Source organism: Equus przewalskii, chromosome 18 (genome assembly GCF_037783145.1).
Source record: "Equus przewalskii isolate Varuska chromosome 18, EquPr2, whole genome shotgun sequence".
NCBI lineage: Eukaryota > Metazoa > Chordata > Mammalia > Perissodactyla > Equidae > Equus > Equus przewalskii.
In genome coordinates, this window is record NC_091848.1 from 49,273,656 (window position 1) to 49,290,164 (window position 16,509).

The 16,509-nt window shown below is 38.7% G+C and overlaps 1 long non-coding RNA gene across 2 annotated transcripts in view; it reads left to right on the top strand.

Annotated features, from left to right (window-relative positions):
- The first annotated feature begins 1,443 nt into the window (after positions 1 to 1,443).
- LOC139077042 (uncharacterized) overlaps positions 1,444 to 16,509 on the top strand; it is a 51,488-nt gene continuing 36,422 nt past the window's right edge. Inside the window, exon 1 of one of the 2 annotated variants that reach the window (XR_011529203.1) lies at positions 1,444 to 1,632. This is a non-coding gene — a long non-coding RNA (uncharacterized lncRNA). The remainder of the gene's footprint in view (positions 1,633 to 16,509) is intronic. The other variant, XR_011529204.1, reaches the window with a different exon arrangement.

The following is a 16,509-nucleotide window of genomic DNA, read 5'->3' on the forward strand; positions in this document are numbered from 1 at the left end:
ATGAAGGACTCCATGAATTTCATAGGAACTTCCTACTAAGTATTCAAACCATAAATGGACGTTTGAATAAATAGTGTGCCCAAGCCAAACATAGCTATCCCAAAAGAATAGATCTCCAGAAGAAAGCTGATGACTATTTTGGCATGATTATTTCTGTTATAACATTGTTTTCATTCCTAGACTCATACTTCAATGTAATATAATTGCTCTAGATTAAAATGTTTATAATTGTAGGCTTGCTTGCTTGCTTGCACTTCTGGCAAATTGTAGAAAGCATGAGTCTGTAAATGTAGATACCTCATTTCAACAAATTCACATTTTTATTTATTTGACCATTAATACTTAGGATTTATTTTACCTGGAAAGTTATTTAAAACTAAATTTTTATTGACATTATTATATTTATTCCTGATATCTACACAGACCTAAGTCTCTTGGATTTTCCTCCTCCACTCCCATTCTATTATCTCGTCACTCTTGTGTTGAAGAACTGTCAAGGGCTGCTTCTTCTAGAAAGTCTAAACCTCTACCTCTCTCACTACCTTCCATTATGTGGCTCCATCCGTAGCCATGTCCAGCCTACTTCAGCCTCTCCATACCACATAACTTCTGTTTTGGTAACTGTTAGTCATTTTTCTAATCCCACATAAATGTTTGCTTATCCTTGTCTTTTGCACTCAACATACGATCCAGCTCTCAATAGCTCTGTTTATTATTCATCCTTCAAGTTAAATTCTCAACTTATGAAAGAGATCCTCTGTCTGCCCTTCCAGATCCACTTCCACCCTGACTTCTGTCCAGAGGGCTGGTGGACTAAATTAACAGGCTCCCTTGACCTCTAGCTGTCAGTTAAGTTTGGCCAAAGTGGAGGCCTGGCAGAAATGGGAAGGCAAGAGCAAAGACAGTGAGGTTGTGGTATTTATTCCACCGATTTCTTCCCATAAGGTAATCTTGATCTGGCTGCATTCTTCAATCAAAGCCAGCTCTCTCTGCAGGACTCGCTTCTTTCAGGTTCCAGGAAGTACTCCGTCCTTTAGCCCCTTAGGATGGTAATGACCTGGTTGTTATTAGCCTCATAGTAATGTGCTGTTCTCTGTGGCTTCCACATACCCTGAATGCATCTTTGTAAATGATCCCTTTATTAAACCTTCCTAAAATGATCTATTTCTTGCTAGGATCTCAATTGATACAGATCTCATCCAAGAAGCCTTAGACAATAACTCCCATTCACTTGCAGGTGATGGCATATATCTTTATCACACTGGTGGCTTTAAAATATGTCCAAAGATTCTTTGACACTCCTCTCTTCAAAAAATGAAGCCTAATTCCCTTCTCCTTTGGCTGTAGAAGGTGGCAGAAGTGTTGTCATGTGACTTCCCTTATTAGGACACAAAAGACATTGTGACTTCCTCTTGTTCTCTCTTAGATCACTCACTTTAAGAAAGCCAGTTGCCAGCTGACACTCAAGCAACCCTAGGTAGTGGCCCATATGACAAGGACCTGAGATCTCCTGCCAATAGCCATGTGAGTGAGTGAAGCGGCTCTTCCAGCCACAGACAAGCCTTCAGAAGACTGCAGCTGTGGTCGACATCTTGGCTCAACCTCATGAGAGACCTTATGCCCAACTACCCAGCTAAGCATCTCTTAAATTCCTGATCCATAGAAACTGTGAGATGATAAATAATTGCTCTTTTAAGCTGCTAAGTTTTGGGAGATAATTTGTTCTATAGCAATAGATGATTAATACTGATAGATGACTAATATAGCAAGACACACCCAGACACATATTTTAAAGAGTTTTATGCCACAGAGGTGTAATGCCAATTCAAAACTGAATCACCCCAGAACTCTTTGTCTTCAATTATCTCATTTTTTGCCCCTAGTGACTAATCTTTGGATCTTCCCAACAACCATGCCTCTGAACTCTTCCATAATTTGGTTTTGGTGTAACTTAGTGGATTTCCTGCCCACGACACCAACTGTGCCCCACAGTTTTGCCTCTTGGACCATGAACTAAACCTAAGCCTCACTCACTGCTTCTCCAGTCCTGACCAGGGAAGATTTCTACCACGAATCCTGTGTCACATAGGAATAACACTTTCACCTTATTCTCTTCATTTCCCTGTGATATTTACATTATTACGTTATTTAAGACTTAAAGCCATGGTATATGCTTTGTCTTCTTCAACTGTATTGCAAAAGGAGGAACCATAACCTCATTCTTCTATATTCTATATTCTATATTCTATTCCTTTCAATTCTGTCAAATATATAGTAGAAAATAAATGTCCATAAACATGTATACCTTATGTCATTTATGTTGAATAAATGTTCTTTTTTTTCCTTACTTCATTCTTTCTTTTGCTGCTACCACTACCCCACCACCCAAAAATCCACATATCTCACTTGAGTTAGAAGATTTTAATTTTTTCCCGGGCTCCTCTGTCATGCTCTTTTACAAATTATTATATATTCTGTGTAGATGTTAAGCCTTTGGTTTTTGTTTTTTTGCTTGTTTGTTTTAGTGTGTAGCAATTTGCCAGTCAAATGTATCACCATCATCCGTAACTCCTAAAGTAATTATATAGAAAATATTGCCGCTGTTTGCTAGATTCAACTTGGACATAAATGAAGATGACTCTATCCTGCTGTTCCTGGGTTGGCTCTTGGATAAATAGAAACATATGTGGCTTGTCCAAAGTAAATGGATGACTTACTCTCCTAGATAACTTGATTTGGCAAAAAGAAAACTAGGTTTCCTGGCTCTTTTTCCTTTTGTCCAATAAAAACAAGCCTTTGAGACAGCTTCCCTCTCATTGACACTCCATTAACTGCCAATATTGCTGGAGCTACACAGTTATAAATATGTAAAGTGTAATATATGCAGGACTATTTTGCATAGTGTGCCCATGTCCCTGGCTGCCTGCTTTTTTTGTTCAAGTCAAACATGTTTTGATGTGCTTATTTTGTTGTTTTTGTTTGAATTCTGTGATACTGAATGATTAAAAACAGTTTATAGAAGTCATCAGATATCCAAATGTTGCTGAAATGCATGCAAAATCTAACCTTCTGTGTTTGGATATAAATAGAGATGCTAAAATGGCAGTAACACAGAAATTTTTGTTTAGTGAAATTGTTCACATACAGTATTTAAATCATACCTAAATCATATAGATAATGTGCATATGAACTCAAGAAGGCTAGAGTATCCATGGTTGAGTTAAATAATGCCAGAGTAGGATGGAAATTCAGAGAGATTTTGGTTCAACTCTTTCACTTCATTTATGACGTTAAAGCCAAGGTATTTATTCATGGCCACACAACCAACTTAACGATGAACTATGCAGAGCCAAATTCCTAGTGAGTCTTGGTTTGATGTTCTTTTCCTATACAAAAATGAGAAGAAGTGGGAGTTGTGTCATCTAGGAGAAGACAGAATGGCCTTCATCCAGGAGTGCCTTATTCTCCATTTTCTAGGATGAGATGCTCTGCCGACACAGGTCAGCCTTCCTCTTTCTATGCCCAGAGATAAATAAGTCCTTAGAGGCAGAATCTCACTAAACCAAAGATATCTAACACTGAGCTAGTCACAAGAATGATAACTTATCATTTACATTGAGAAAGAGAAAACTCTCTAGACCATAAGATTCAGGCCCGCATTATCATCACGGCTAAGCTACACATCACTTTATTCATTAGCCATGAGGTATTATTACAGATATGAAGAATTTATTCTTATGTAATCACAGAGTTTCCCTCTAGGCTCGGAAGATAAAAACTCGAAAGCCTGCGGGGACTGGCAGTTAAGTTGGTGAAACAGCTGGGTGTAATACGACAGGGAATAGTAAAGATTCTGGTAAAATAGAATCTAAATATCCTGTTTAAAGGGAGCAGCTGCTATTCGGCTCTCAGCAGTAGCCACCATCTAGAAATTTAAACCTAATCTCATAAAAACGTGCTATTTTTGGAGGGGAAGCAACATCGATTAAAAACTACTTTCCCAACTTTTATATATCCACAACTATTTATGAACATTTATTTTAATTACACAAGAAAAAGTGTTTTGGTCTGAATTTGGCCTCTGGGTCCTCATTTACAACCTTCCCCATACAGACTCACATAGAAAGTCAACCATAGCCAGATGTTTGCTCACCTCTAATGCAGTCAGAACAAGGGGAGTCATGATTATTTAACGTCCCCTGGCTAATATAGTCCCATGTAGAGTTTCCATTAGGGATAATATTACCAACGAGGAACAGAAACACACTAAATTCACTCTCTCCGTTCCTTGCATCTATGTCCAAACCAAGGATGGCCTTGTCATTGTCCCAGAGATACTCCTGCTCCAAAAGATGAGAATCCTTTCCGCTCGTATTGTGTATATGGCTACATCCAATCTTATCTCAGCAAATCTCCATTTTTTCTGCACCTCCAGGATGACTAACCCTCTTTTGATTGAAAAGAATAAGAATCTCTTCTATAGATTTTTTTTTTTAAGATTTTATTTTTTTCCTTTTTCTCCCCAAGGCCCCCCGGTACATAGCTGTATATTTTCAGTTGTGGGTCCGTCCAATTGTGGCATGTGGGACGCCGCCCCAGCATGGCTCGACGATCGGTGCCATGTCCGCACCCAGGACTCGAACGATCGGTGCCATGTCTGCGCCCAGGACTCGAACCGACGAAACCCTGGGCTGCCTTCAGCAGAGCGCATGAACTCAACCACTCGGCCACGGGGCCAGCTCCTCTTCTATAGATATTTTAATACATTCTTTCTTTTTAATGTGAGTTTTGTTGGCCTGGGAACAGTCCTGTTTCTTTCAGGTGAATTTGGGTTTGCCTGTCCAGATCTTTCCTGTGTTAGTCTTATATTTAACTTTGAGTGTGTAATGTTATCTTCCTCATGTCCAAGTTCTTGGGGGACCACCTCAAGGTGGCCTTTAATTCTGACTATATTAAGATTGGCTAATGGCATAGTGTTCTGAAGGTCATGGAGTGACACATATGTCTAAATGCTTAAAAAATTAATAGGTTAAAAATTAATTTCTGTCTAAAATATCAAACCAGTTGCTGAACCAGGTGCAGTATGCTGTGTCCTCCTTTTTGGGTCCTGATGCATGCTAGAAATCTGCTATCATTTGCACAGAAGTAGTTGAGAAGATCTTGCATTGTCCTTAACAATCAGGGTACACTGAAACTTATCAGACACCAAAAATACTGCCTCACTTCTTCCTCATTTTTGACACACAACAAGTACATATGACAGAGGGAACAAAGCACTGGATTTTCACAAAGAACAAATCATGTTCCCCATGGGATCTCGAGCTGATAGGGTTGTGAGTGTGGCCCTTCTTTTGACCAGCTCCTGAGGGGCAGTGGCAATGCTATGTCAACATTCTCCTTCCTTAGCACCCCTAGGTAACCAGGGAGCTGGTCGTAGAGGCCACTTTCAAAATAGCAGCTCCAAGTTTTACATCAGTGTCTGCAGAGAAGAAGAGAGTAGGATAGGCAGGTGGTACCTTACTTGCTATTTAATAAAGCTCTGAAAATCTTTTGCACACAATCAGCTTGTATCAGCTGTGATCACTCTTTTCCATTACTTAAGAACTATAGTCTTCATCGTCTTATACTTAACCTTGTACACCATACTTAGAAGCAGTATAATATGCTGGTAAAGAGTATGGATTCCAAAATAAGACTGACCTCATAGCTTGCTCTGCCACCTAAAAGGCTTGTGCCTCAATTTCCTCATTTGTCAAATAGGGATTAACATAGGACTTATCATAGACTTTTTGTAACTATTAAATAAGGTAACGCCTGATTCTTAGGATAGTGCCTGGAATATGATAAGCATCATACACATTTTATTTAACTATTGTTTATCATCACCTGCATTACCATCTCTGTGGCTGCGCTTTCATGTTTTTTTCCTAATGATTCTGTCCCATTGTCTTCATAATCTCATATATGTTTGCCAAGAAGATTTTCCAATTTCTGGTTTGGAAAATATGTTCATCATAATTAAAGAGAACATCCTTCTGAAATAGTACTACTATTCAATTTCCCTAAACTTCAATGCCAGTTGCAGAGTCCCTAGCAGGAAACACTCCTTGATGTCTCCCAGTCCCTAGCACTTTGCTCCTCTTTTGTGTCTTGGCCCATAAAGAGCTAATTTCTTTAGACACTTCAGCTCAAAATCAAATCTCAAGTGTAAAACAACAAGTATGTTTTTTAAAAAGTCACAAAAGGATACTCAGCAAGCTGATCGAAGTTCCTTTGCTTCTAGATCATGCACTCTTTCCAGATTAATGAGGCTTTTTAAATTCCACTGTCATTTTCATTTTGGCTCTTCTCAGGATAACTAGGCTTCTGGTCATTAAAAATAATTTTTAGGAAAACAGTATTGTAGCAGAGATCATTGCTACTTTAATATAATAAGCTAGTCTATCCAGTAAGTCAGATGGCATTCATTACTTTTCACATGTTGCTTTCGTTATTCAGAATATTGAAGGAAGATATAAACTTGTTAAAGAGGTAACATTTTCAGCTATCCATTGCTGTGTAATAAACCACCTCAAAATTTAGTGGTTTGTAATAACAGCCATATTAGTATCTCTCATGTTTCTCGAGGATGACCAGAATCAGCTGGATGGTTCTTCTGTTCCTTAGGATATTGGCTAAGACTGCAGTTGTCTAGGGTCTCAGTTATACTGGAACATCCCAGATGGTTCCCTCTCTGGCTGGCAGTTGGTGCTGGCTGTTCTCTGGGAGCTTATCTCGGGCTGTAGATCACAGTACCTCAGGTCTCATGCTGCTTACAGCTTGACAGTTGGGTTTCAAAAAGGAACATCACAAAAGTAAGTATTCTGAGATGAAAGGAATGGAAGCTGTTAGTCCTTTTGAGGCCTGGATTCAGAAGTTCCAGAACATTCTATTCGTCAAAACAGTCATAGAAGCAGCTCAGATTCAAAGAGAGGGGATATAACTCTCTCTTCCTGTGGGAGCGGCTTGCCATGCAGGGAGGGGAGGAGTTGCAGGGGCCATCTTTGGAGACTGGCTACTATGACAACCAAAACCCCCTCTTCCCCTCAGATTTCCTCTGTTGATGGGCAAGAAATGAAATAAGAATTAAGAGAGTAGTTCAAAAGACAAAATAAGTTATGAATAATATACTTAAATTGTATTAAAACAGAGTAGATCTTGGAATCAGAACATTAGGTTCTAATCCAGGCTCTATAATTTATAAGCTAATATGACCCAGAACAACTCCCCTAAACTGAATATCTCAGATTATTCTCTCGCAAAGTCAGACTGAGGAAAAACTAGCAAAAAACTGACCCTGAGAAGGAAAGTAAAATAACTGGTAAATGGCCAACATGTAACTTTCAAAGGGAAAATCATTCATCAGACTTAGGAAGACAAACTCAGTGTCTCAATATAGTTCCTGGATACTGTCAGCCTCTTCTGATAGTTGTCATAACCACAAAACAGAAAAGCCACATGGTTAGGTCAGTTCCCATGTAAGGCCAAAGATAAAAGGCAAAAGTCACCCAGATGGACTGAGGATCTGGGATGAAGGCATGGGTCAGACAACAGGCAGAGTGAAAGAGGTTAGCATAGTTCTTCTGGTCTCTCTGTTTCCTTATCCAGGTTTTCTGAATTAAGAAGCAATTCTAATTAGAATTTTTCAACCCTAGTTCTACACCCAAACTGCCTATGGAACTTAAAAAAACATAAGTCCACACTGTGCATGCTATTCCTCCTATCTGGGAGATCTTTTTCTTCTGGTTAATTCCAATTCATCCTTTGAGTCTCAGCTCAGAAGTCACCTCATCTAAAAGCGCTTCCCAGAGACCCTCTCAACCCATGTTAGATTCTGTATTCCTCCTTTGTGTTTCCACAGATGATCACTTTTTAATATGTCCTCTTTTCTTGTTTCTCTCTTTCATACTGTGAAGCTGATGAATTCCTAAGGCATACCACAGTGCCACCATCTTCCACTACCAAGATAGGTGACAGACAGACAGACTGACTGATAGACAGATAAATAGACAATGGATGGAAAGAAGGAAGGAAGGAAGAAAAGAAGGCAGAAGGAAGGAAGATCACATGCCCAATTTCTTTCTAATGTTTCCAAAACACACATGCACACACACACCCTGGCCCCCTACCAAAAGAGTTTAAATCAGTGGATAAATATTTTTATAGATTCTAATCCTGAAGTAGAGTCAGGGTTGATAAGTATTGCTTTATGCTTGAAAAGCAAAAAAGTCAGCTTGTACTGGCACAAAAATCCTATATTGATCCAAATGTTGGCCAATGAAATCCAAAGTAGGAAGACTACGTGTTTCTCCCAGTCTAGATATAGAACCAAGGGAAATAACTCAAATTTTTTGAGCATTTATTGTGTGTCAAGCACTGTTCCAAATGTCCTAAATATATTAGATTTTCACTGTAACAACAACAACCCTATCTTACTATCTCCATTTTTACTGACAAGGAAATTGAGGAACAGTACAGAGAGAGTAAGTAACTCTGGTCAGGTAGTAGATAGAACCTGTCACACCAAAAAGTCCATAGCAACGTAGGACCTGTGCCCCCACAGCTTTCTCTGTATACTGCTCAGCACAAGACTATGCACAGATTGATGATCAATGAATATTCATCAGCAGCAGCACAAGGCTTAGCTCGTCTCCTTCTGTAGTCAGAAAACATATTAGTGTGTGTTAATGATTAAGCCACAAAATCCCTTAAGGCAACAGATGGATACTCAATTACAGTGTTACCACTGGGGTTGGGAAGATGGCAGGAGATGGAACATGATATAATACAGCAGACAAAGTCGAGATTGAGTTGAGTAAAATGTTTTCTAGGCAATAGGTGAGACACTTTCAAGGAGCATCCATGTGGGTGTTCTTTCCTTCCCACCAAAATCTAGCGGCAGTGTTGACTTCATGGAGTACAACTTGTCGAGTTGCATGGGGCCCATGTTTAGAAGGGTCCTCTTGGTTTAATGCTCTGCAGTCACTATCCTGACAGTTTTAATAATTTTTGAACAAAGATCCACCCATTTTCATTTTACACTTAGCTCCACAAATTATGTAGCTGGTCCTGTCCAGGAGGTTCTGTAAAGCCTCTCACTACACAGCAATAGGTAAAGGAGACATTTTGTGATAGGTGGATACAGCCAACATGTTTGCAGAAATGGAGGAAGTTGCTTAAATATATGTAATAACAAATGAAAAGAGAATTGCGAGACTCATAGAAATACAGACAGGGTCTTAGAAATCCTTGTAATCAGTATGTCAGTCTTAAATCAAGGGAGCGGTAAGGCTGACATGAAGCAGATTAGATAGGGAAGTATTGGCCCAGCATGAGAATACAGAAGTGGATCAATGAACAACAGTGAAAAAGGAGAGTGAGAAAACAGACGTGGATGAAAATTACAAGGGCAATATCCTTTTCAGGAGTGGCAGAGTGTGTTTTTCACAACCTCTGGAAAAATAAATCAGTAATAAATAATAAATATTCATCTGGATATCATTTTTAACAGTGTTTATGCTTAAGGGAACTGCTTAGTAATCTGAATGTAATTAATTTTATGATGTGAGTTCAGTCATTCACAATTAATCATTTCTGATGTCTTTGTAAACTAGTGAGTTAGAAGAACCTCTTCCAGAATTGTTAATCACGGGAAAGTAACTGGATTTTTTGCTGACATTCTTATTGCTCAAGGTGGACAGATTAGTCAAGAACCTAAAATTGAAGACTTTTTCCTATTTAAGTAAGCTAGCTGTTTAGGACATTCACTGGGAAGAAATAGGTGCTCATAATAATGTCTAATATTTGAATACTTTATGTGCATTACCAGTTTAATCCCTTTCAGAACTCTTGATAGGGAAACTGAGGTACTGATGGGTTAAGTTGTATCCTCAAGATCATACAGTTAAGCCATATTCTAGTCAAGTAGCAAACAGATGGACACGATAAAGAAAATATAATTTATACTATCAGAGAGATATACATCCAGAATTACATCCTGAGTATGAGCCAGGGCAGCGCTCTGACACGCTGCTTTGTGCTGCATCACTTCTTCCACAGGGGATGTGCCTTACCATTAGAACTCGCTGGCCTGGTCCTCCCAAACACCTGCGAACTAGTCCATTTGTTTAAAAGATGATCCTTCCCCCACTGACTTGGGATATTCATACACCAAAAAAAAATATGAAATTCAAACCTTACCTCACAGCATGGGCAAAAATTAACTCAAAATGGTCATGACCTAAATGGAAAATCTAAACCTATAACATTTCTAGGAAAAAACATGGTAGTGACCTTGGGTTAAACAAAGATTTCTTAAATGAGACACAAATAGCACAAACTCTAAAAAAAATGATAAATTGGATTTTATCAAGATTAAAATATTTTACCCTTCAAAAGACACTGATAAAAAAAATATGAAAAGACAACCCATAAACTAGGAGAAAATATAACAGGTATCTTATAAAGGGCTTGTATCAAGACTATATAAAGAACTCTTAAACTCAATAATAAGATAAATCAATCAAAAATAATGGGCAAAATATTTCAATAGACACTTCACTAAAGAAAATATTTAGAGGGCTAGTAAGCACATGACAGATGCTCAACGTTATTAGTAACTGGAAGATGAAAATTAAAACTTAAAGGAAATACCACCAGACCCTCATGAAACGGTTACATTAAAAGACTAAGGAATAGCAAGTTTTGGTGAGGATGTGGAGGAGCTGGAACTCTCATATGCTGGGAAAGCAAAATAGACGTTGCTTTTAGCCATTTTGGAAAACAGTTTGGCAGGGCTTTTTCGTTACATTAACTATACACTTATTATATGACCCAGCAAATCCACTTTTAGAAATTTACCCAAGAGAAATGAAAACATACGTCCACACAGACTACTTCATAGTAGTTTTACTCACAATTGCCCAAAACTGGAAAGAACTCAAACGTCCATCAACTTGAGAATGGATGAGTAAGCTGTGGTGTAGCCATACAAAGGAATACCACTCAGCAATAAAAACAAACTGCTGATACATAGCCAGCCCCGGTAGTCTAGTGGTTAACATTCAGTCCTATCACAGCTGTTCCTTTCTCCCTCAGGGAATCACACCACCTGCCTGTTGGTTGTCATACTGTGGTGGCTGCATGTTGCTGTGATGCTGAAAGCTATGCCCCTAGTATTTCAAATACCAGCAGGGACCCACCGTGGACAGGTTTCAGCAGAGCTTCCTGACTAAGACAGACTAGGAAGAAGGACCTGGCCACCCACTTCTGAAAAAATTGGCCATGAAAACCCTGTGAATAGCAGTGGAGCATTCTCTGATATGGCACCAGAAGATGAGAGGATGGCGCGAGAAGATCCAGCAGCGTTCTGCTCTGCTGTCCACAGGGTCTCCAGGAGTCGGAATCAACTGAACGGCACGAACAACAAACTGATTTATACAACGTCATAGGTGAATTTCAAAAGCAGTATGCTCATGAAAGAAGCCAGACACAAAAGACTTCGTACTCTATAGTCCCATTCATATGAAATTTTTAAAAAGGCAGACTATAGATATAGAAAGCAGATGAGTGATGGCCAGAGGTTGAAGGAGAAGATTGATTGAAAAGTGTCATGAAGAAACTCTTTGGGACAATGGAAATATTCTATATAATGATTATGGAGGCTACACAACTGTATGCATTTGTTAAAAGTCATTGAATTGCACATTTAAATGAATTTTAATTTATGCAAATTACACCTCAATAAAGCTGACCCCCCAAAACGTCTCTAGTCAATCATAATGCAGCAAATACGTTGAACAACTACATCGTATACAGTTGTGAACCTAAGATTATTTTTGTATCTTCTTCATTCATCTGTAAATTTTGCCAGGGTAATTGCTTGCCCATTTATTGTTTCCAGTACCATTCTATAATCACTTAAATTACATAACAAGGTGTTTTTTTGGGTTTTTTTGCTGAGGAAGATTTGCCCTGAGCTAACATCCATGCCAATCTTTCTCTATTTTTTAGTATGTGGGCTACCAACACAGCATGGCCACTAACAGGTCCACATCCGGAAACTGAACCCGGGTCGCTGAAATGGAACATGCTGAACTTAACCACTAGGCCACCAGGGCTGGCCCCATGACAAGTATTTTTGATAAAGCACATTCACTTTGAAACATATGATTTCACTGAATCACAGATAGATTCCATAGAGGTGAAATATTTTGCACTGCCAGCATTTAATCAGCTTATGGGTGGGAGGTGAACTTGATTTCCATGTATAAGATGTTGAAGCCATTTCTTCCCTTCAGGACACACGCAACTGTGGCAATTGTTTATCCAAGTGGCTGGCCAAACAGCACTTTACTCCTCCCAGATAAATTTAGCAAAGTCTAAATGCTTAAAGTTCATCTTGATTCATTATCTGGTGCTTGTGAATAAAAAATTGCCTGCTAAATTTCTTTCATCCAAAAGCTCACACTGCAGATGCGAGGAAGTCTGAAAGCCCAGATGCTTGTTTCCTGCTTCTTCTAACTCATCCATGTGCAGATTTACGCAAATGCTGACAGGACCACCACAATATCTTAAAAACTGACTTTTAAAGAATTGATTGAATCCTAAATCTAAATAAAAGCCTTTTTTCATTCCCTTTCCCAAATGTCTTTTTAAAGTCATGTGGATAAAAGAGAACATGTTTCCAAGTTCAGCAGAGAAACTAATAAAAGTAAGAAAATAATAAGAATTGTGTAGTGCCTTCTGCTTAAAAATGCCTTTTTTACGCATTATCTCAGAACAAATCAAACTGCCACAGAGTCGGCCATGGTTTAAGGTGAACTCCTCAGAAATATCTTTTCCTTTGAATATGGAACATCTCTAGGGGCTTTCCTCACACCTGAGCAGCCCTGAGACCGCTCAGTACAATACACACCTCACCGCACAGATGGCATGTGTCATTCACTTAAAACCCTCGTGCATCACTTCCACACATGGAGTGCAAAAAGAAGGACCAGGCCTCTCACGTTGTTAGCAAGAACACACTTAAAAGGGGCTTTTTAAAAATCAGTTAAACGCATGTCATTTCCTAATACAACCAAGTTCCCACTGTTTCAGAACAGCTAATATCTCAAAGTGAAACATTTTTGGCACAGCCACATCTAGAGTCCACTTTCAGTCTCCACTCCCTGGATTTCCTCCAGGAGGAAGGTTGATTTGCCTGACTGAAATGGATGAGCTGCCACTGGGCACAGAGACACGTGCTTGAGGAAAGTCAGCTCTAGGATGAATGGCGAAGTCGGAAAAGTTGCCATTGGGGGTGAATAAAAGGAGATATTGGGGTGCACGACAAGAACTTGGAAATACGGAGAGTTTCAAACAATGAATAGCAATTAACATTTTCATGATGTAGCAATAAAGCCAAAGATTATCTGTTATGTGATGAAGAGTTTAAACACATGTACAACTCTAATCAGGTTAGTCTATTTATTTTATCCTTTTTTCCTCCTTCTTTAAAAAAAAAAGAATTTAAGGTAGCATACAGAAATATACACAATATAATAACAACAAGAGACAAGAAATAAATGTTGATACTTCTAGGTGTTAGAATGGAGAATTGAGCACACAAATCTACTTTTGTTTTCTGCACAAACCCCACTAAAATGATAGAATAGAGACTTTAAGGCATAAGAACGAAGATGGAAGAGCAGGAGGCAACAGGAGCAAAGTTTTGTAAGCGATGGGCTATTGGTAATGACATAAACTATGTGAGAAACGGAGTCCTAAAGCAGTAGGGAGAACACCATAAATAAATCTTATTTATTCAACAAAATCCTCAGAAGCCTCAGGAATTTACAGTACTAGTTCACTTTAGAAATGATGATAAAGAGAGGATGCTAAAATAAAGAGGAATTCTTGGAGCAGTAGTTCTTCAGATCGTCTCTCCTACTCCAGCAAAAGACTGAAGTTTGATTTATTGGAGAAGTTAAGAGGAAGAGCCTCTGGATTTGGGGGGTACCAGAAACATTGAGGGTAGAAATAAGATAGCAAACACAGAGAGATTAAGTACTAAATGCTTACTAGATTCTTAGACTCTAGTCTACTTTCCCTATGCAGATCTCAGAACACCAGCAATTGCTAGACCATCCACCTCCTTTAAAGAGGAGGTTTGAAGAGTTTTCTTTGGAGAATCTGACTAGTTAAATAGAAAGACCTGGAAGATACTAACATCAGAGGTTCACCCAAAAAAGTTCCACCCATATCACCCTACAGTAAAACTCGTGGTACAACAGCCTTAACTTCACCATCAGACCTTTTAAATGGTTTTTGGGGCCCCTACTCTTAAATGGGAGCAACAAAGTCTGAGTAAAGCCTTTAAAGCAGAAGATAACAACGTGGGGGAAACCAGGACTAAACAAAGAGAAGAAAACATAAAAATCATCCACGCAGTCAAAGAGAAAAAATAATCTACTGTATCCATAAAGACAGAAACAGGGGCTGGCCTGGTGGTGTGGTGGTTAAGTTCGCACGTTCTGCTCTGGCAGCCCGGGGTTCGCTGGCTCAGATCCCCAGTGCAAACCTACTCACTGCTTGTCAAGCCATGCTGAGGTGGTGTCCCACATATAAAGCAAGGAAGATGGGCATGGATGTTAGCTAGGGGCCAATCTTCCTCAGCAAAAAGAGGAGGATTGGTGGCAGATGTTAGCTCAGGGTTAATCTTCCTCAAAAAAATAAAAGACAGGGACAGTGCTGTTAGGAGCTTTCTAAAAACAAAAAAAAATCCTCAAAACAAACAAAAAAGAGTTCTTTGAAATTAAATGTATGTTTACAGAAGTGAAAAACTCAGCAGAAGTGTTGAAAGACAAAATTGAGTAGATCTCTCAGAAATAAGAGCAAAGAGATTGAGAGAAGAAAAATTAGAAAAAATGATTATAATGACTTATTCAGGAGGTATAATATCTGAAAATAGAAATTGAAAAAAAGAAAAACGTAGAAAATGAAGAGATAAAATCATTAAGAGATTTTTCAAGAAAATGTCCCAGATTTAAAGGATATGCTTTTTCAGATTGAAAAAATAACTCAGAACAATGGATAAAAATATACTACACTAAGGTATCTGATCATAAAATGTCAGGGCCCTGGTGACAAAGGGAACAGTAAAAAACAGGTCACACTCAAAAAATATCACCATACTTCAAGAGTCACAATTGGAACCTTAAAGATATATAGCAATAACTTTAAAATACTGGAGGAAAGAGGTGTGTATTCAACCAGACTCAAAATTAAGTGGGAACTTAAAGACCATTTTGAATATGCAGAATTTTTGAAGTTTCTCCCCCTTTCTCAGGAACCTACAGGAGGATGAGCTTCACTAAAGTAAAAGTGTAAGCCGTGAAAGAGGAAGGTAAACTCAGGGAAAATGCATATTCACTTGAGGCAAAACGAATTCCCAGGTGATGGTGAAAAAACTTTCTATAATAACAGCTGTGCCCTCAGCAAAGGAAAACAACCCAGATTGGGGTAGGGTAGAACGTTCTTCAGGAAGAGATTTCTTCAGGAAAATGAAACTGATAGAACATGTGATGTATTTTAACATCTTGAGAGGACGTTTAGACAATCATGACCGTCAGGGAAAACATAATGTTGTGCAAGGACAGTAAAATTATCAAGACTCACTATATGGCTCCCTGTCAGTGGTGTTTACCTCTATCAAGGGGTGAGGGCTGGGAAGTGGCACTTGTCCAGCAGGCAGTGGGCGTGGTGAAAGAGAGCTTACTGCAAATTCTGTAGTTGGAAGTCCACAGATCTTGCTTGAAATTGGCAAACCGAGAAGTGTCGATAAAGCAGGTTATTCAGAGGCGTAGAAATATATCCCAAAATAATCTGCCAAAAGTGAGAGTAAGGGAAAGTAGACCGATGGTTTTCATAACAAATCTTGTAGGAACTATTTGCCTTTTTAAGTGTATGTATAACTTTGGTAAAAATTGTAACTAAAAAATCAAAGCAATATAGCAAGTAGTTACTTGTAGAGATTACGAATGTATAGCAATAGAACATATAAGAGCACCAACTTCCTAATATGATGTATTAGTAGCATAAGATGAATTTTTCAATGACATCATACATGGAATTAGTAAGTGCATATCTCAAAAAATGTAGATAGACGTGGAGATGACATTGTCAAGTCTCCAGCAGCCTAAGACCTAAAGTGAACGCCACTGCACTCCACTGCTTTGACACGCCAATGTGGAAACTGATGAGAGGTAGCTTTTTCCAAAATACTTGTATTTACTATAGAATTATACAAGACAATAAAAAAAAGATTCAATTTAAAATTACCCAATCAATCTAAACTAAACTTTCCTGTTCATATACTCACCCCACCCACACATATTTCTTGGAGTAGGGAAATAAGAATACACACGTGGTGATCTGCAATGGTCCATTATTTGACATGTGGGGAAAAATGACTTTACTTTTCCAAGGGGT